General features: G+C 35.0%; 2 long non-coding RNA genes across 2 annotated transcripts; both read left to right on the plus strand.

Annotated features, from left to right (window-relative positions):
* The first annotated feature begins 1,248 nt into the window (after positions 1 to 1,248).
* LOC149416101 (uncharacterized) lies at positions 1,249 to 4,601 on the plus strand. Its single transcript, XR_016303510.1, has 3 exons — positions 1,249 to 1,312; positions 3,466 to 3,781; positions 4,385 to 4,601. It is a non-coding gene; the product is annotated as an uncharacterized LOC149416101 (long non-coding RNA).
* Positions 4,602 to 7,917: 3,316 nt separating this feature from the next.
* On the plus strand, positions 7,918 to 15,925 carry LOC149416102 (uncharacterized). Its single transcript, XR_016303644.1, has 3 exons — positions 7,918 to 8,061; positions 10,246 to 10,520; positions 15,504 to 15,925. It is a non-coding gene; the product is annotated as an uncharacterized LOC149416102 (long non-coding RNA).
* Positions 15,926 to 21,289: the final 5,364 nt, after the last annotated feature.

The raw sequence follows: 21,289 nt of genomic DNA on the forward strand, positions 1-21,289 counted from the left end.
ATGTTCATTTTTCCTTCGAATATTAACCACAACTAATTAATTAAAGACAAAATTAAAATGAAGTATTGTCTGCGCTTTGTATTTAACGAATCTCGTCGGCTAAGAGCGATTACTTTGTGGATAGTTAACTTTTTTGTAAAATTGACTTATCAATAATCGAGTGCTTTTAATAAAGGACTTCATTCAAAAGAAAAATTCAATATTTAAAATACAAATGGATTTAAGAAAAGAGAATTTGTAAAGAATACGTGATTACTTAATTTGGTATTTTAGTAGATCACGTTTGACTCGTAACCGACGAATCATTTATCTATTGAAATATAAACGGCACAACATGTGCCATTAACATAAATATAAATATAAAGTTAAAAAGTACAAGATATAAAGTATGAATAATAATTAGTAAGTTTTTGAATAATTAAGTCAGATAGATACTAAGAACTCGTAATTATTTGTAAAGCGCCCGATCTTTCACAAAAACGGATAAAACTATACAAGTTATCCAATCATTATCTCTATACAGGTTTAAATTCTTAGAAATTTCCTGTAATGTGCGAATTTTTTATGAATTGGCAACTCTAAAAGCGGCTGTCAGTTACGGGCTGGTGTTGCAGTTATATAAATAAAAATAATTAATTTATTATTATTGTCTTTAGTACCTATTTTTATTGATTTATTACTTCATGAGATGATGTATGATTTGATGTTTTGTGAGATAAAACCAGATATCAGATACGCCTGAGAGGTAAACAAATAATTTCCTACATTTGAAAGATTAAGATAATCAAAATATACTCGTTGAAAACTTTAAAGTTTTCGTCTGTTCGAAAATTCCCTACGTTTGTGCAAGTTTAAATAATCCAATGTAACATAAGTGAATTGAAATGTTGCTTGGTTTAGCTTTAGCCATGTTTGTTGAACAGATCGTTACCAATTTCCACTTCCCTGTCTCTTTCGTCTCCCAAATACCTTTGACCTCACAACATATTCCATTTAGGGATCCCGTGGTCTCACTGTTGGGTACTAAAAGCAATGTTGTGTAGTAACATGATGAACAAAAAGACTTTGTAATAGACATACTTTATCAGGATGTTTCATAAATAATCAATCCTGGTATTGCCATTGAAAGCATAATGAGCGACGGCAGCACCATATTATGTTTTCTAAGCACTTTTTGACGGTCATACTGTAATGTCTTTACTGTTATTTGTCTATGACATCATTTTACCCACTTGGTTGCCTATTTTCGTTTATTCTTACGCCAATTATTAAATATTTTAGTAATGTATACTCAACTTTTCTCAAATATTTGGTAAGTTTTCAGTAAATAAATTTTCAAAATAACGGCTGCCAGCGTCGTAGTATCATCAGCACTTAAACCAATATGCAAATCTCTAAATAGTACAAAATAAAATCTATCTGTTTGTGTGCTTATTTCTACTAAACCACGCAACGGATATTGATGGGATATTTACTATCATTAAGACAATTTCTTCCAAAAGGTTTATATTTATAATACTTGCATACTATATATATTAAAAATAGAGAAAAGTTTTGTAATCAAGTCGATCAACTGCTCCCGTCTGGAGCCAGTGAGACTATGGCATCCCCAATTGGGGGATGTTGTGAGGCTGAAGGTAAGTGGGGAAGGGAAAGAGGAAGGTGGGAAAGTACCTGGCTATTCAGATCTAGTCACTAAACACGGCTAAAGCCATTTGGAGCAACGTTTCAATTCTGAATGGTGGTCTTACACCAGGGCGATACTGGTAGTATCTTCCACTCTGGATGAGATACATCAAAATAATGTTCCACGGAATTGTATATCTTGAAAAGGCCTACAGAAAAGTCTTGCACGGTATATGTCTATCTCCTAAAGATACACCCTACCAACACCAGGTAAACGTCAGCTAGTAATACATAATCCGATATCTACTTCTAACCAACCAGTGGAAGCGGTAAGTTCAATTAGTATAAACTTGTCACCTTGTGAGCTTTTTATTCATTTCACCATAACGATTCGCAATCACAAGACGGTTGAAGTTCTAATATACTTGATAAACCTCAAAGCAAATTTATTTTTAGTTGGCGAGGCGTTAGCAGTGACACCTGTCAATTTTATTTATTTATTTACGCCCTAATGGGCTTTTACAAAAGTAGTTAACAAGTAATACAGTTGTGTTACATAGTTTACAATAAATTATGATTTTTGATTCAATGAAGGTAAATTCAAATTAATAGTGTGGATTACGGAAAGCTAAATATGTATTATGGAACATATAAATATAAAAACAAAAGAGTATTCACTACGGAGTAGTTTTGACACTCACGTAAATAAATGCATACCTAATCTCATTTCATCGGAATTTACGTAAATCGCCCACTTTTACCGGAATGTACTTCGATGGAGCGAACGAATATCGATAATATTAATCTTCTATAAATATAATAAATGTAAATATAAATGTATAAATAAATGGTACAAATGCATAGCGATATATCTAGATTTAGCTAAAGCCTTTGACTCAATCTGCCACAATTCACTTAAAAAAAAATAGAAAACATGGGTATCAAAGGCAAGGAATTCCAACTATTAAAATTTTATATGAGTAACAGAACACAACAAGTCAAAATTAACAACCATACTAGTAAACCACTGCCGATTACATATGGAGTTCCACAAGGAAGCATACTAGGGCCCGTTCTTTTGCTATTTACATAAATGAACTTTGCAGCATGAAATGACGGTGAAATAGTTAGTTATGCTGACGACACAGTTTTACTCTTCAAATCTAAGGATTGGAATAATGTATATAACACAGCGAATTAGGAATCTCGCAAGTGAAAACATGGCTAGACTCAAACGAACTCACATTTAACATATCTAAGACAAAATTCACAACATACAGTACAAATAACATGGGACAGCCAAAAAATAACACAAACACCATAAAAATACGCGATGTTTAAGCATCAACATCTGCGATTGCCCTCCTCTAGAAAAAACAGAACAAATAAAGTATCTAAGAATCGTAATTGACCATAACCTTAGGTGGATACCTCACATCAAACAAATCACAAACAAACTTCTCGAAACAATACACATTCTCCTAAACATAAGAAACATATATAAAATAAAACAATTGAAAACAATATATTTAGCACTTTGCCAATCAATTATAGAATATGGAATTATTGCTTGGGGAGGAGCAACAAACTCGACTATCAATTACATAGAAATCGCACAGAAAGCGATCTTAAAGGTAATACCATAGACATATGAATATTAGTAGACCTGCCCTAAGTGATTAAAAGCGTATTATCCCCACTCCCCATACCGGTTCCATTGAGCCGGCTGGGCTCGCATATGGCCTCGATAAAGTCCATTGTCTCGGTTTGATGTTTAAAACAGTTTAGTTACGGAGTGCGATATAAATAAGACATACCTAAGACTATTTCTTTTTCCAGAATATCTTCCTATCATAAGAATCAGAAAGCAGTTTACCTAAAATGGATCTTGTGCCTTCAGATGTCAGTATCGTAAAGTCCGAACCGGAGACAATCCGTGAAGAAGAGAGTTCAACATCCCATTGTGAAGCAATTTTGCAGTTTGGGATTGTCAAATAGGAGACAAAAGAAGCTACTGCGATCAAGTGTGAACCAGGGACTCTAGCGGTGGAAGAACATGCGCAAGAATGTAGCGCATCCTCTGTAATAGATATTGACTCTCCTAATATTCAAAATAATACTTTCGTTAATCTTGAAAGGATCGAACAAAGTCGAGGTAAGCAATGAACTTCTCTCTCCTATTGGAGGTCAGTGTAACAGCTCAGCAGAAGTGAAATTTAATTAGTTACCTCGGTTTCGATGCCATGGTTCGCACTTCTTCCATTCAATCTACCTCAACCTAAGTTCAACGCTTCTCATGTTGTCCACACAGAGTTTTTTAGGCATGCATGGGTAAATTCACATTTCTGTCATTGTTTCTACTTTATTTAAATCTTCTGCTTCAATGCTTTGCAAATATGTTAGATTTTTATGACAAATATCAGAATAGTCAAAACATAAAAAATGTTAATAATAGATAAACATAAAACATGCAAATTGTTAACCTCGATACAGACTTAGTCCTAGTGAGGTTAATTTTTATGTAAAAAACGTCTTTTATGTATAATGAGATGCAATTAATAAATAAAATAAATAACAACGAACCGTACTTTTATGTGAAGTGCTATTAATTAGCAAATTAAAGTAACAAAGTGGTCAAACGTGCAATTAAAAAATAGAACTGAAATAGCTTTTATTTATTATTTACAAAAATAGACTGACATAATAAGTTCAGCTTTTGACTAACCTCGAAGCCATAATTTTTTTTTCTGTTTTTCAGATTTCGTTTCGAAAACATCTATTAATTGTGCTAAACATCCGATTGAAAAAAAATCTGATGCAACGAAGAAATTATTTTCTTGCCCTACTTGTACCTATAAGTGTGGGTTTAAAGCTAATCTGGTTGTACATATTAGAACCCACACTAGAGAGAAACCATTTTCGTGCTCGGAATGCATGTACAAGTGTTCTGTTAAAAGCATTATGGTTTCTCACACTAGAACCCACACTAAAGAGAAGCCATTTTCGTGCTCAAAATGCACGTACAAGTGCTTTCAAAAAATCCATATGGTTTATCATGCTAGAACCCACACTGGCGAGAAACCATTCTCGTGCTCAGAATGCACGTACAAGTGCTCTCAAATAAGCCATATGGTTCATCATACTAGAACCCACACTGGAGAGAAACCATTCTCGTGCTCGAAATGTACATACATGTGCTCTGAGAAAAGCAGTATGGTTTCTCATACTCGAACGCACACTGGAGAGAAACCTTTCTCGTGCTCAAAATGCGCGTACAAGTGCTCTAATAAAAGCCATATGGTTTCTCATGCTAGAACCCACACCGGAGAGAAACCATACTCGTGTTCGAAGTGCACGTACAAGAGCTCTGTTAAAGGCAGTATGGTTTCTCATACTCGAACCCACACTGGAGAGAAACCTTACTCGTGCTCAAAATGCTCGTACGTATGCTCTCAAAAAAGCCATATGGTATCTCATGTTAGAACCCACACGGGAGAAAAACCATTCTCGTGCTCGGATTGCACGTACAAATGCTCTATTAAAAGCAGTATGGTTTCTCATACTCGGACCCACACAGGAAAGTAACCATTTCCGTTATTGTAATGCACGTTCAAGTGCTCTTAAAAAGCAGTTTGGTTGATCACACTAGAACCCACTTAGGAGAAAAACGATTCTCGTACTTGGAGTGCACGTATAGGTGCTCTGTTAAAAGCAGTATGGTTTTACACACTCGATCCCACACTTGACAAAAACCATTATCGTGCTTGGAATGCAATTGCAGGTTCAATAAATGGTGTCGTTTATTTCATGAAAAACCGCCCTTACAAGGAAAAATTCTCATCTTCAGGATGATCTTTATAGTATATCAGTTCAAGCTCGTATTCCGTCGCACTCTTCGGTAATCATAGTGCGCATAAAAAAGTAATTAGTTTTGGATTCATGTATTTTCAAAAGGTCTTCGTAGAATTTATATCAGTAAGTATATCAACAAATATAATTTAACAAACTGTTTAACTCTGCTTCCACTTATTTATATAATCCGAATCTCATATTTTTCCTTCTTGCGTGACGGAGTATTTTGTTTTTATGTGTTTTGCCTGCTTAGTTCTTCTTTGTGTTAAAAATAATAAACATTTTATTTACATTTAAACCCAGCTGGTTTAAATCTAAGCAATCTAATTTTACTGTAACAACTTCCATTGTATACTTGGGTGATTTTTAAAATCACACCTTTGAAACTTTTTTAAACTCAGAAAAAGGCAACAATTGAGGCAAAAAAATGCCAAATTTGAACTGTGTGACATTAAAATTGAAGGTAAAATCGTGACCTTCGCTGACGATACAGTTCTTCTGTGTCAAGCAGCCACATGAAAATATGTATTTATAATAGCCGAAAAAGGCTAAACAGTAATACTCTTACCATTAATACAATTAAAACAAAATACATCACACACAGTATAACACAAAGAGGCCAACCTCCAACTAGAGGCAGAAGAAGCTACTGCGATCAAGTGCTACAAGAATGACAATTGACCCAATTCAAAAAAAATCAAAAAGCGATAATTAAAATAGTCCTAAAAGTACCATTCGACACAGAATCAAGCGAAATTTACAAAACATTAGAAGTCTTGTCAATTTGACAACTTTATGCCAAATCTGCATTACTACACCTCCTCCAACACAAACTCCATATTCCAATTCAACCAAAAACCTCGTTAAAAACCAGATCCTTAAATAAAACACTAAACATACCGATAACACACACCACACACGGACAAAGACACTTTCAATACTGCGCTACTAAACTGTTTAATTGTATGCCCATTACTCTGAAGCAACTACTAACTGCAAATACATCCGAAAACATTCACAAAAAACATATCACAGCCTGGATCAAAAACCAAGATATTTTATTTTTTCAAAACATAATAACTCCAAACCAAACATAACTAAACCATAAAGTGTATAATAAATAAACACGTTTTTCGAGATTTTACCAACTATACTCACACTAGCAATACAAATATATGCACTTACATATATGTTAATATATATTAATATTTTTTTAACATATTTATTATGAATATTCAATTTACAAAAATCATTAAAATTTTATGAATATTCAATTTACAAAAATCAAAAAAAAATAAAAACACAAAAATTAAAACTTATAAAAAATAAAAACTTTCTTCTACAACACATAAATACTTGTCACACCTATATATAACCACGTAAACACCTCAGCACAGGTTCTCCCAGTGAGGTGTTCACGAAACATAAAATATTACCACATACAGTTTCACCTTCTCAAACCTACCTTACACACAACGTATTATAGTTATAAGCTTGAAATATATCATGTACAAATATAAATTATTATGTGAACACTGTAAATATTATGTAGAAATAAATAAAATTAAAAAAATCATCGATTTTACTCTACTTTCTGTACATACAATATGCAGATAATTTATTTATAAACCTTCCGAAAAAATTCTCTAAGTGATAATGAAAGAACTAATTGCACAAACAGACAATCGCGGATAACAACTTTATTTAATACTATTTAGAGATAATGAACTCCGGAAGGTTTCCAGCTCCCACAAAAATTATATCTGTTACAGGTGCAAACTCATCTTAAGAATCACTTGAATCAAATTCATCTTAAGATTCACTTGACCCTTCAGATCACCATAATATGTACTTTTTGAAGCGTCTGGAGCCAGTGAGACTATGTCATCTCGAATTGGGGTATTTCGGGAAGCTGAAAGTAATTGGGAGGGTAAGGATTCATTTCAGATGTCACCAAACACGGGCAAAGTCATTTCAAGCAACATTTCAATTCTGAATTGTGGTCTTACACTAGGGCGATACTGAGAGTATCTTCCATTCACGAACTTGCCGCAAATATTTTTATAAGTTTGCATATACTTATAATAATGCCGGGATTAGAACCCGCGACCTTTGGTTTTTTAGTCGAGAGCCTTACTCTTCGACCACAAAGGCCGTCAAATTAATTAAATCACCACCTTATATTTCTCATTTATTCGCTTAATATTAGAGTCAGGATCAGTAATTTGGAACGCGCCACATGATGTTAAGTTTGGTAGATTAGAAAAAATATATTTTCTGAACCTGTTAGATTTGAAGTCTTACCAATAATTGAACTACTTACAGCAGTATGAACGATTGCAGTGTAATCATATTATTTTTTTGCCGTTTCATGCTCTAATGTGTTTTGTCTATGGTCTTATATGTCTTTGACATCATTTTACCCATGGACCTATCTGTCATCACACATCTCTCAAATTTCGATTAGTTTTTCAATATTTAAATTAGATAAATACCCGCAACTGGCGATTCATGCTCGTCAACACAAATTCGAATGTGCATATATATAATGTGATGTCTAATTCTAACCAATCAGTCGAAACGGTAAGTGCAATTACTTTTATGTTGCGACCTCGTGAGACGTTTATTCAATTCACAATCTCAACAGGACTTGAAACTCTAATACCGGTTGTTTTGATCTCATTCCTACGTTTGGTACCCACCTCTAGTCATAAAAAATAATCCACATCTAAAACAAACGTAATTGAGACCCGGTATATCAGTAGCTCCGTATCCTCGCTAAATTCGATATGCATCACATAATTTTAAGCAAACAAAATCGGCGGCTCAATCCTTGAGCCGCAAAGCAGTTCCATTTTAGGACCCCAAGCCAATTGCAGTGACACTTGTTAAGTAGATATTTAATACATAATACCCGTACATAAATAATACCCGTTTTCTTCGTCTCACAGAAATTTACGTACATTGCCTACTTCTAACATTATTTTTTTTTTTTTTTTTTTTTTTTTTTTTCATGTTCTCCATGAAACGGTTATACTCCAATATATCATGGAGAAGATTACAAATTAAAAGGTTTACACAGGCAGTTTTACTATTTTGTCACATGCGTTATAAGATAGTTACTGAATTGTCTGTAGGTGACATTGAAAATGTCGATGGCTAATGCAGAATCGTTAAGCAGTTGAGTCGCTCTGTGTATTGGCGCGTTCTGATAGGCAGAAGTCCTCGCTTTCGGAGCATATAAGAGTGCATGGGATCTCCCTAGAGATTATCAAATTGGATGCTTTATTGAGCTCAAACTCATTCTAAAACAGTCCGGTAAGGTATATGAAAGATTTTGAAAGTTCTAATGTGGGTACCGTACGTGTGCAGCGGTTAGATTTTCATAATCTTATTGATAGTACCCTGACTCCAGCAAAACAAATACTACATAATTATTACTACCTCGTAAATAAAACCGGCGTAGAATAAACTGCTTTCGGTGACATTTCGAAACATCGCGATGACAGTTCACAAGAGTTTAGTTTTGCAAAGGAAAATTAAACATGTACCTCTTTCAAAATTATGTTTTTACAAAACGCGAATTTTTGGTGATATCTGTTCTAATGACCTATATATGGATTTCGTAAGCTCGACATTCCAACCAAACCGCGCTTAACCCTTTTATCCCCAGTGTTAATTTAAATTAACACAATCCTTGTGTTTCTTTACCGTCACGGTAGTGATTTAGAAAAGCCATGTTTTTTGTTTTCTTATAGCTTGTAATCTTTTCTGAGACGTCTATTTTTTCGCTCGATCCTTATTCCCACCACAAACCCGATAAAAAATTTGACATCTGCTGATTGTGAGTTTCATCGAATTTCTGTCGTCATTGATTACTTCATTTTAGGTGAGATATCAATATTTTCTACTCGAATTACAAATATTTTAATACATAAAGACGTGTTCTATAATAAAAACAACTGTTCGATTCACTGTTCACAGTAATTAGCCAGAAAATCGTTAATGAATGTCAACGTTCATTCAAATTAAAAGAAAAAGGGTGAAAGGGTTAAAAGCAACCGATATTTACACACCTTTTTACATGTGATAAGTATAACGAAAGCATTAAGCAAATTAAACTCAGGATTTGTTAATCGAGACAATACTGTTTTCAATCAGAGGGGCGAGGATTTCATTTATTTTATTAAGGAAATCGCGACAGCAATAAACATGAGTTTGGTTTTGCAAAGATAACAATACACGTTTCTCTATGAAAATCTCATTTATGAAAACAACAATATGTTGGTGATATCTATAGAACTTATATACGGATTATGTGCCTAACCGCGTTAAAAAGCCACTGATATACCTAGCATCAGACCCATTTTTGTACTTGATATCCGCTTAACTAGCACATCATACATACAAGTATTTAAAGCCCAACTAACTAAATAGTATAACAACAATCAACGGTTGGAAAAATAAACTGAATTATGATAAATGTTTGCAAAACCTGTCCATAAATAAGCTTATTGCATTTTTTTGTATTTTATGGGTGTATGATTTTCAATTTTTTTTTGTTATTTATAGTGCTCATCTCACTAGATAAAATTATATTTCATGCTATCGATTTGTTATAAATTACAATCTTCCAAACTTCAATAAAATCCATTGTCTTGGATTAATATTCACGATAAAGTAGTCATAAAGTGCCATAGTAATATGGCATATCGACGATTATTTCGTTTTCCAGAATAACATGCTAAAATCAGAATTAAATTGCAGTTAACCTGAAATGGATCTTGTGACATTAGATGTCGGTGTCATAAAGTCAGAACCGGACACTATCTCCCAAGAAGAATGTCCAACATCACCTTTTGAAGCACTATTGCCGTTCGGGACTGTCAAACAGGAGACAGATGAAGCTACTGCGATCGAGTGTGACCCAGGGACTCTAGTGGTAGAAGAACATGCCCAAGAATTCTCGGAAATAGATATTGATTATCCTGACATTAAAAAGGAATGTTTCGTTCATCTTGAAATGATCGACCAAAGTCTTGGTAAGCTATTCACTTATTCTTCCAATGACCTCTCCCATCGGACATTAGTTTACCCCGCAGACTGCCGCTCCGAAAAGCTCAGGAGAAATAAAACAAACCGGTAACTTCGGTTTCGATGCGTATCACCGCTAGAATGTGATTTGGTTTTGATGATCTTCTGTTGGAATTCCTAATTTAAAATTAATGAATCTAAGGAACTTATACTGCACTCTCTCAATTTTTAGTTGGAGAAAATTATAAAATGGAGCCCAAATTATTGCATTATACTCTAGATTACTTCTCACTAAACCAATGAATAGCAATTTAAAGAAGTTAATTAGTTTTAAATCTTACACCGTTCTCAAAATAAAACATAAACATTTCATAGCCTTGTTAATTATTTCATTTTTATAAGAAATAAAATATAATGCACTTTCAAAATCAATCCCAAGGTCCTTATTTTGCTCTACTCTTTTTAGGAAATTTTGTTAATGCTAAATTGATGCAATATGGGATTTTTGATTCGGGCAAAAGATATTGTTTGACATTTTTCGATGTTATGAAACAGTTCATTATGGGTGCAACACTCATGTAGCCATATAAGATTTAATTTTTATACGTGACAGTCATGGAGATTAGTTATAGTTTTGTAAATTTTAAGATCGTCTGCATATATGAGTATTATATATATGGAGTTATAACTCCATCAAAAACGGTTGTTATGTTGTTGATAAACATGGAAAACAATACTTGACCCAAATGTGAACCCTGTTGAACACCGGTGAAAATTTGAAATTAGTGTGAATTGTGTTAGTTGAGTTTGACTGATATTTTTCCTTTTATTCCAAGGATTCTTAGTTTATGTATAAGAATTTTATGTGAGACTTGGTCGAAGGCTTTACTTAAGTCAGTATACACTACGTCTGTTTGAAGACGCTTGTTCATGTTATTAAAAAGATATTCCTGATATATCATTAAATTTATAAGAGTCTATCTTTTGCCATGAAACCATGTTGTCGCTGTGAAATCACTTTATTTAGCGCGGGCGAGAGTTTTAAGAGAAGAACGGTTCGAATAATTTAGAGATTAACGACTATATACATATAGGTTTATAGTTAGAAATATGTGATTTGTGCCCTTTTTTTAAATATTGGTCAGAAAAACTTGTTTTTCATTGTTTCGGTAAGGTACCACTTTTTAAAGACGAGTTAAAAAGTTTAGTGAGAGGAGAAGTTAAGACTGATAAACATTTGGATAAGAATATTGGAGGAATGTTATCGGGGCCTGCCGATTTGTTAAGATCAAGGGATTTTAGTTTAGTTCTAATATCACTTTCTTCAAATATACATCGATTAAACTCGATCTTTTTTTGTATTTAAAGCTGTTGTAGTGTCGAATAATGGAGACTGTTTGAAGTATCATAGACTTTGCTGAAGAATTCAGCAAACAGATTCACGACTTTTTGTGGGTTATCGGCCATTTAATTATCTAAATACATGTTTGAAGTTATACTTGAATCATTTTAATCAAGCATGTTTGAAAATTTATAAATATTCTGATAACTGACAGAAGTCAATTCTTCGCAGTTACAGATGCATTTTTTGTAACATAACTTCTACATTTTTTTGTAATCTTTCTTAGTTCGCAAAATTTTGCATAATCATTAGCTTTATGGTTAATTTTTAGTCTCTTATTACTTTAATAAGGTCGTTACTAAACCATTTTGGGTATTTATGCAAAATAATTTTAGACACGGGTTAATACAGATCGATAGCATTATTAAGAATAAAGTAAAATTTATCTACCACTTCTTTGACGTTTTCTTCAAAGTCCAAAAATTCCAGTGAGTAGAAGACAAAAGATTGATAATTTGACTATAGTCTGTCTCAATATTGTTGATGTAGACCAGGGGTTTCCAACCTTTTTGTACTCTAGAGCACATTCTAAAATATCGGTAGGGTGGCGGGCACCACTTATTTTTTATTGACAAACTCGGGGCAGCAATCGCAATCAAAATGACAACAACGCGTTACCAGGCTTGGTGTAACTATAAGTGACCAGATCAGGTACGGGGGCTCCATCGAAGTCAGATTAAATTTAACCTCTCGGAAGCCGGGCGTACTGTACAGGGCCCGCAAATACTTTAATAGTACACAACTGCTGACCCTGTACAAATCGCAAGTGCGCCCTTCTGTCGAATTTGGCAGCCATCTCTGGTCCGGAACCCCAAAATACTTGAAAAAAACCCTTGAATCTGTGCAGAAACGGGCGGTCGATTGATAGATTCCCCAATCTTAACAAACGGACTGCAATCTTTAGAGAACAGGCGTCTGGTAGGTATGCTGTCCTTGTTCTATCGGTATTACAATGGAAGATGCTCTAAGGAACTAGCGTCATGATCCCTTTGGCACCGGTACGTAGTCGGGATACACGCCAAACGCGCGCTCAACATTTGTACACGGTTGACATTTGTCACATGAGAACGGGTCGCTTCTACGATTCGTTCTTAGGTTCAACAGTTTGTGGAACGAACTGCCGGCCTGTGTGTTTCCTCCCTCCTACAACTTGGGACTCTTCAATACCCGTGTTCACTCCTTCCTCTCCACAAAAAGACCCTCCACACAGCATCCCCAAAGATGAAACCGGCCCTGAGGGAAATTATTTTCTTCAGGGCCTCCTGTGTGGAGTTAATATTAAAAAAGGCGGGGAATGCTTTTTGCACATCACTCCTTGTACACTCCGAAAACCCGAAGTGAGCCGATGATCGCCGAATCGATCGAGACGGTACGAGCACGTGACTACTGTCAGTTTGGCTGTCGGGGCCATGCTTATTGCTTTCATTGACAGACAGAGCTGGCAGAGTCATGTGCCATGTGTTTTGGCGCCTTCGGCGTTCATCGGCTCAGTTCTTGGCGTTCGTTCACTTCGGGTTTTCTGCGTGTACAAGAAGTAATGTGCAAATGGAACTCCCCATTCGAGACAAGCGTGAAGAGTGCAGTCTGGCTCGCTGCTAGACAGGTTGCGCAAGTACTGTCAGCAAAGGAACCACTCATACACACAATATCGCAAACATACGATCGTATTTAATGAACCTAGGCACTAAAAAAAATTAAAACTCTAACAAATATATAAAAATAATTCACATTTTTAATTAATGTTTATGAAAAATTTATTTCACTGTCGAATAGTGGCGGGCACAAAGGAATCGTTCCGCGGGCGCCATGGTGCCCGCGGGCACGGGGTTGGGAACCCCTGATGTAGACGGATGTTTTTTGATTATTGGACTGTAGAATTCAACCGTTAGAGGGGGATGATAGTTTTTGATTGGGAGAATGAATTCGTAAGATGCGGATACTTTAACGGGGGAAGAATTGGAAAAACACAAGATCGAGAAGACGAGAGTTTGCATTGTATACATAGTTTAACTGCCAAAGGCTAAGAAAATTTGACATTTCGATTATTTATGAGAAGCATGATTGATGTTGTCCGTGCACAAAGTTTAATTGTTTTCTATGTCCATGTAACATAAGCAGATTATAGTCTCCTGTCGAGATCATAGTGGCACCAGGAAATTTTCTTCGAAATGTTTCAGCATCTAGGTAGTGGTCTTTATATAGTTGAGCGTCGGAAGATGGGGGAATATAGATACATCCGATTATATTTTTTTCCTTTTTGGCAGACACCATGATGAATAGTTGTTCTAGATGTGGATTGATGCATTTGAGTTTTCTTGAATTAAATTTGTTATGTATGGATACTAACACAACACCTCCTCTAACTTTATTGCTAGTACTTCTATCTTTTCTATTTACGTATGTTTCTCTTTATTGTGTATGTTTTTATTTATCCATGTCTCAGTGAAGGTGTAAGAGTCGTAGTCCAAGTAAGGGAAGGTTGATTTCAAGTCCTGTAATTTGGTTCTTAGTCCACGTACGTTTTGATAGAAATTTTTTATTATTGATGTTATTTTTTTGGATACATTTTGACAATTGTTGGATTATTTTCCATTTATTTTTTGTGATGTCCGTTTCGCCAGATGTCTTTCTTTTTTCTAGTTCGTCTCTTAGGTCAGATAACTGCTTACGCTGTAGAATTGTTTGATCATGTTTAATTCATAGATTCACAGTACACGGTGTTCCGACGAGATAGGGACCGTATACTTACTGGTAAGATGGACGGAGGCGGTGTGCTAGTAGCAGTGCGCAAGGAGCTCTCAGCTTCCCGTCTCGATGACTGGGAAAAAAATCAGATTGAACAAATCTTCGTATCTATTCCAGTAAGGTCTCTCAATCTCATCATATGTGCTGTATACATACCTCCTGTCTCGCCAACAACGTTTTATGATATTTTCTCCAAAAACCTGGAATCCGTTTTTTCATCAGAACCAAATAATATATTTTGTGTTCTAGGAGATCTGAATCTACCTACTCTAACATGGTCATTTTCTGAAGGCTACAATCATGGTCTTGCCTCCTCGAACACGGCTACATCGCATACTTTGCTTCAAACAATGGCATTGATGAGCTTACTCCAATATAATAGTATACCAAACCACAACGATATATTCTTAGATCTTATATTTTATAGTTGCGAAACAAAAGTTACACATAGCGACGACCCTCTCCTTTCAGAGGATAGACACCATCCAGCCCTGAAATTCGAAATATCCTGTCTTATTTTGTTTATAAATATGTTTCTTGCTAAGTAAGATTTTCTGCCACTTTGCTTCTGGAAAGTCGTCCTTAATTCCTCTCAGTTTGTCAACATTCCTTTTACGCAATCTGTAAATTTTTAGGTCTAGGTTTGTTTTATTTATTGACGCCTTATTGGGCTTTTAAGTACATAAAAATTACAAATTTCATTTTGACAACATTATAAAACAAATATTAACAGTATAAAACAGGTTGTTGTTGAAATTTCAATGTCAACATTTTTTTCTTGACAGATGTTATGTTTTGCTGTCAAATAACGACGATATCATTATTAATTATTTCTGTTTTTCAGATTTTGTTTCATCGAAAATATCTGTTAGTGATACAAAACACCCGAATGCAAAAAAGTCTCTCAAAAGAAAAAACTTATTTTCCTGCCCAACTTGTAACTACAGGGCTAGGTACAAAAGTGTTCTGATTAGGCATATTAGAACACATACCGGCGAAAAACCATTCTCGTGCTCGATATGCACCTACAAAAGCTCTACAAATTGTTCTATGCTTTCTCATGCAAGAACCCACACCGATGAGAAACCATTCTCGTGCTCAGAATGCACGTACAAGTGCTTTCAAAAAAGCAATATGGTTTCACATACTCGATCCCACACCGGTGAGAAACCATTCTCATGCTTGGAATGCACATACAAGTGCTCTTATAAAAGCAGTTTGATTTCACATACTAGAACCCACACTGGAGAGAACCTATTCTCGTGCTCAGAATGCACGTACAAGTGCTATATTAAAAGCATTATGATTATACATACTAGAACCCACACTGGAGAGAAACCATTCTCTTGCTCGAAATGCACGTACAAGTGCTCTATTAAAAGCAGAATGGTTTCACATACTAGAACCCACACTGGAGAGAAACCATTCTCGTGTTCGGAATGCACATACAAGTGCTCTATTAAAAGCAACATAGTTCGGCACACTAGAACCCACACTGGAAAGAAACCATTCTCGTGCTCTGAATTCACGCACAAGTGCTCTGTTAAAAGAAATAAGGTTATTCACACTAGAACCCACACCGATGAAAAACCATTCTCGTGCTTGGAATGCACGTACAGATACTCTTATTAAAGCAATATGATTTTATATACTAGAACCCACAGTGGAGAGAAACCATTCTCGTGCTCGAAATGCAAGTGATTGGCAATTTAATGACAATAAAAGTGTCATTTGCGCCATATATTAAAAAAAAATGCCTTTGTTAGAAATCGTTCTCATGGTTGGATGAAATTTTTAGTTTGATAGTTTTATTTTGAAAAGCCAAAAGTTTTAGAGTTTGTATTGAAATTCGTATAATTATTAAATCAAAATTTTCTGACACAGATATATTTTACGCACATTAAAAATATACCGTCCATTCGCATGACTAGCTTTGTTGCAACGAATGGCGAAAGTCTCAAAGATTAATATTCCAGTCAATCTAGACAAAAAATCGACCTTAACTAGATAAAACTAGGCGAACGCTGAATTTTAGCAGGTGAGTAGTACCTCCTCCAGGAAGTATTTTCACAAAAGTCCCTACTCTTCCCACTATTTCTTCCTCACCTGCGCTACCCCGACCATTTAATTTGAGGGTTCTACTTAAGCCATTATATCTCCTAAACTAAACAAAATTATCAGTTAATTGTTTCCAGAAACCAACTTCTTTTAAAATTACCTTAAAATAGTGTAATATTTTTTTTATCTGCAATAGTTAAGACATTCTGTGCAGTGAAAAGTTGAGCGCAGGATTATGAGTAAATACGAAGGTAAAAAGTGCAAGAATGGATACAATTTTCCATTACGTTGATGTTCTCTCTCTCACTTCTATATTCCTAATAATATATTGTAACTCTGTGTTTGATTTCATATGTTTTTATAAACTTGATGAAGGTTCAGAGTGAACCGAAACCGATTGGTTTTATATGTTGAAAATATATGCAATAAAGTTGTTTTAAAAATTAAGTTATTTTATTATAATTTTGTATATTCACAAAGTGTATGCTATATATGAAGGGAGGGGGAAAGGGGTGGTCTACAAGGGTTTTTAATCAATTATATTAATTACATATTTTGTTACTAAGTCGTTTTAGACTGTCGATATCTAATTATTTTGGTATTTCCAGTAGGCTTATTACCAGGGGTTTGTAGTTTGTTTCAATATTGTTCAGGGAAAAACCTTACAAGTAATACGAATTCTTAATGACCGAATTTTATGTTCAAATCGTTATTATGATACATGGGATTTCTTTAAATTATTTTTTGTTGTATTTTGAAGGGATGTGTTTACATTGGTATAGGGATGGTCATTATATAAACTATATACATATTTTAATTTCAGAATTGTTATGAAAATTATAATGGATTCAAAAGCGGAGACAAATGATTATAATTGCTTATTCATTACAATTTTTTTAGTGAAGCGGGTAATTTCAAAGGATTCTGGTTTGTCAGGTTTATGACCTGTATTACAAGTATGGAGAATTTTAACGTCTCTGTCTTTATCAAACGAATGTTTGTTTTATAATGATGAAGCATCAGACTTGCGTCCATCAGGAAGTGTTTATGGAGTCTGTGTGTTATGTAATCTTAGATTGTTTTTTGATTTTCGATATACTTATTTTCCATGAAGGCCGAATCATTTAAATTTACTGAATTTAATGTTAATGTTCTTTATACAAATAGAACGGCGTCATATGAGCCTCATATTTTTTTCCTCATGTAGATGTTAAAAATGTTACCTGGCTATTATAGACTTAGAGCCCTTGTGTTTTCTCGATAGGGAAAAAAATTGTTACCTAAAAACCTTAATAATCTAAGGTTGATGTGATTTTTGATGTTAGGGATTTTTTCGTAATCCTCTAACTGGCAAGGGCTTATAACAATACCCTTTTATTTTTCTAACTAACTAGTACTGCGCCCCATTTGGCCTTATAACTATTACCATCGAATGTTGTACTTACTTGGCTGAATTTACCTTACATTAATGAGTTTTATGAGGAAAAATTCTTAACTGGATTAAAAACCTTATACAAATGACAGGGAAAAGAAAAAACAATAAGTTCTGAACTTTTTACTCTACTTTGCCATTATGATTTACTCAATGTAAGTTTATCATTTTTTCATCTTTGGGCTGCGTCCTTTTCGCTTCGGTTGTCCTGCATATCTACATGATAGAAAAAAAAAACGTTTGGGAGAATAACATTTTGTGACATTAAAAAGGATACATTGTCAATAATTTTCTTCTTCTTCTTCTATTGCCTCGCTGTCGCTGTATCATTCTCATGGAACTTCATGATGACTTGTTTGGGCATCCTATGTTTGTAGTTGAAAGCGAGATCCGTTGGCGAGTTGTAATTACCCAGCGCTTTAAATAACGGATTATCCGGATTTAGTAATCTAAGGTTGTGGTGAAGTGTGTGCTTATGTATGAAGATGCGATTCCGTGTTGCCAGCTCCAACCCTCTAAGAGCTGACTTTCACATATAATTTTAAAACAGTTTTCTGCGTTTAGTTCTGGTGTAGCCGTCAATTACCTGATACCAAGAACTAATGAGCTTAGCTCCATAGTCTCTATTCTATTAATATTTACGGTATTTTTATGAAATTCAATTGCCTCGAAAAAGATATGGGTTCAACATTAGCAGATTTTTTTTTTCAATATTGGCAACAGAATATGAGCACAGTTGCCTGTGAAAGGGCAGCGCAGATGACTGTTGGACAATCACACTATCCATTATGGCATAACTAAAGGTATGCTAGGATTACCGTATCTAAGACCCATGAAGCTTCTCATTGTCAAACCATGGAAAGCTACAACGTTGAGAGCATTCTAGGTTCTAAGCTAGTAGACACTAAGTTTCTCAGGCCTGGCAGAATTCTAGAGGCTGAAGTATTTAAAGAACTGTAGCAAATACTTCAAATAATGTTTGAGAAAAGTGGCCTTACTCTTTCCAATCTGCATTCTTTTTTTGGTGCTTCTCCAGACAATTGCGTAGTAGAAGTCAAATGTCCAATATATATATGGCCTCGCCATGGAAAAACCCAGTGATAGATACATAGCTCTCATTCAATATGTGTAGCAAAGCCTGACTTTGGAAGTTCAAAAGATGTTTTTGTGTGTTGCATAGAATATGATTAAAATTACTGCCAATGGACAATTGCTTTACATTTTGGTCCCAAGCTATTTATAAGAAATCAAAATTTATATAGTTTCAAGCGTTTAAATAAATTTCTTTTTTATCCCGTTTTTTATCTCCTGTGATGATTTCTGTAGTGTTAAATAAAAAAAGTACAAAAAGATAATTTCCACCAGTCTTTTCGTCAAATGCTTTGTTCATAATGTTACTCTTTTCATTGGTTTTTCCCTCAGTTTACATTGTAAGACTTATCAGAGTCTCTTTGTTTATCCACGGTAAGGAATACATTGCAGTATCCATCACAAACTATAATAATATTGTAATCAATTATGGAAATGTGATTTCGATCAGTGATGCATTCTGAGCATTTGGAATTCTCTAAGTCTACTTATGACACGCACACAATACGCAATGTGGCAATTCTTTTGGACTGCTTCACTTCTTCGCGGCTAGAATGAATGTTTCCACAAACACTTGGTGAGCGAATCAGTTTTCAGTCCATCTGCCGCAAAATATGGGGAATATTTTTAAAACCCCAAACTAAAGTGAAGTGCAAGAATGGCAAAAGAATCGTCGAACCTAATTTTTTAAAGTGCAATTAATACATTAACTGTTTCTGTAGGTACCTTTGCAACTACAATTGAAATAATATGGTACATTTCCTTAAGGATTCCTAAACAGAATCCATGCTCTCTCTCTATGACTAGGATGGAAGATTGTCTCATGGTCAGATTTAAAACTCCAGTATCAATCTCAGAGGGAGTGTGGTCTGAATCATTGTTCACGGAACTAGTGGAGATAATATCTATGTTATCACAATGAGTAGGCAAGCCACCTTTGACAGAAATAGGCTTTGCGGTAACGACTTCAATGGGGAGAAAGCTGTCAGGTATGATTTTCACGGCCAAATGTTTATATTGCTTTTGGAGTATTATGCCGTGTTGCACTACCTCCTTCTTTATCCAAAGTTTCGGACAGTTTGCAGTGTCCATCATCAGGGCAGATGTGTAATCTAAGGTTGACTTTTTTTTTGATTTTATTGATTCTTTCGTAATCCTCTTAAATACCCTTTCATGTTTCTAACTGACTAGTACCGCGGCTCATTTGGCCTTATTACTATTACCATCTGATGGTTGTATTTACTTGAATGATTTTACGTTACATTCATTAGTTTTATGAGGAAAAATTCTTAACTGGATAAAAAACCTCATTTATAAGGTTGACGTGAAATGTGTGTTGAATTATGAAGATGGGATACCGTGTTGCCAGCTCCAACCCTCTAAGATCTGACATTAACGTATATTTTCAAGTGGTTTTTTTGCGTGTAGTTCTGGTGTAGCCATCAATTACCGAATACAAAGAACTACTGAGCTTAGCTCCATCGTCTCTATTAATAGTTACGGGATTTTTGTAAATTTTAATGGCATCCGTAATCAGCCGTGCTCTATATGTGTTGGGTCTCCCCAGGTCTTCAGGAACAAATCCAAAGTAATGCCCGGTATCAATTAAATGCTCGGCAATTGCCGATTCGTCAGGTTGGCCGAGTTTACAAGCTCTAAAAGGTTCAAATATCCTACTGGAGATTGTCCGTTCCGTCTGACCTAAATAAACCTTGTCACATCCGGAACAGCTAAGTTTATAAACTACATCTGTTTCCAGAGGAAACTTAGTTTTTGCAGGCCTTAGTAAGTCCTGTATTTTAGTTGTGGTTCCGAAGACAATTTTGATGCTTTCTTTCCTTAGTACCTTAGATTAAACATTTGCCCTGGTGATGGACACTGCAATGCTGTCAGAAACGTTGGCTAAAGAAGGAGGTACTGCAACACGGCATAAAACCCCCAAAAAACAACCCACAATAGGGAACAAGCTGTGTTTGTCATTGTTGGCATAGTTGAAGTAGATTTACTTCTATAGGTAACGCGACACCGATTATCTACTTGAACTGCCTTAT

This window comes from Hesperophylax consimilis, chromosome 17 (assembly GCF_061612785.1).
Source record: "Hesperophylax consimilis isolate HC1 chromosome 17, BYU_Hcon_1.0, whole genome shotgun sequence".
Lineage (NCBI taxonomy): Eukaryota > Metazoa > Arthropoda > Insecta > Trichoptera > Limnephilidae > Hesperophylax > Hesperophylax consimilis.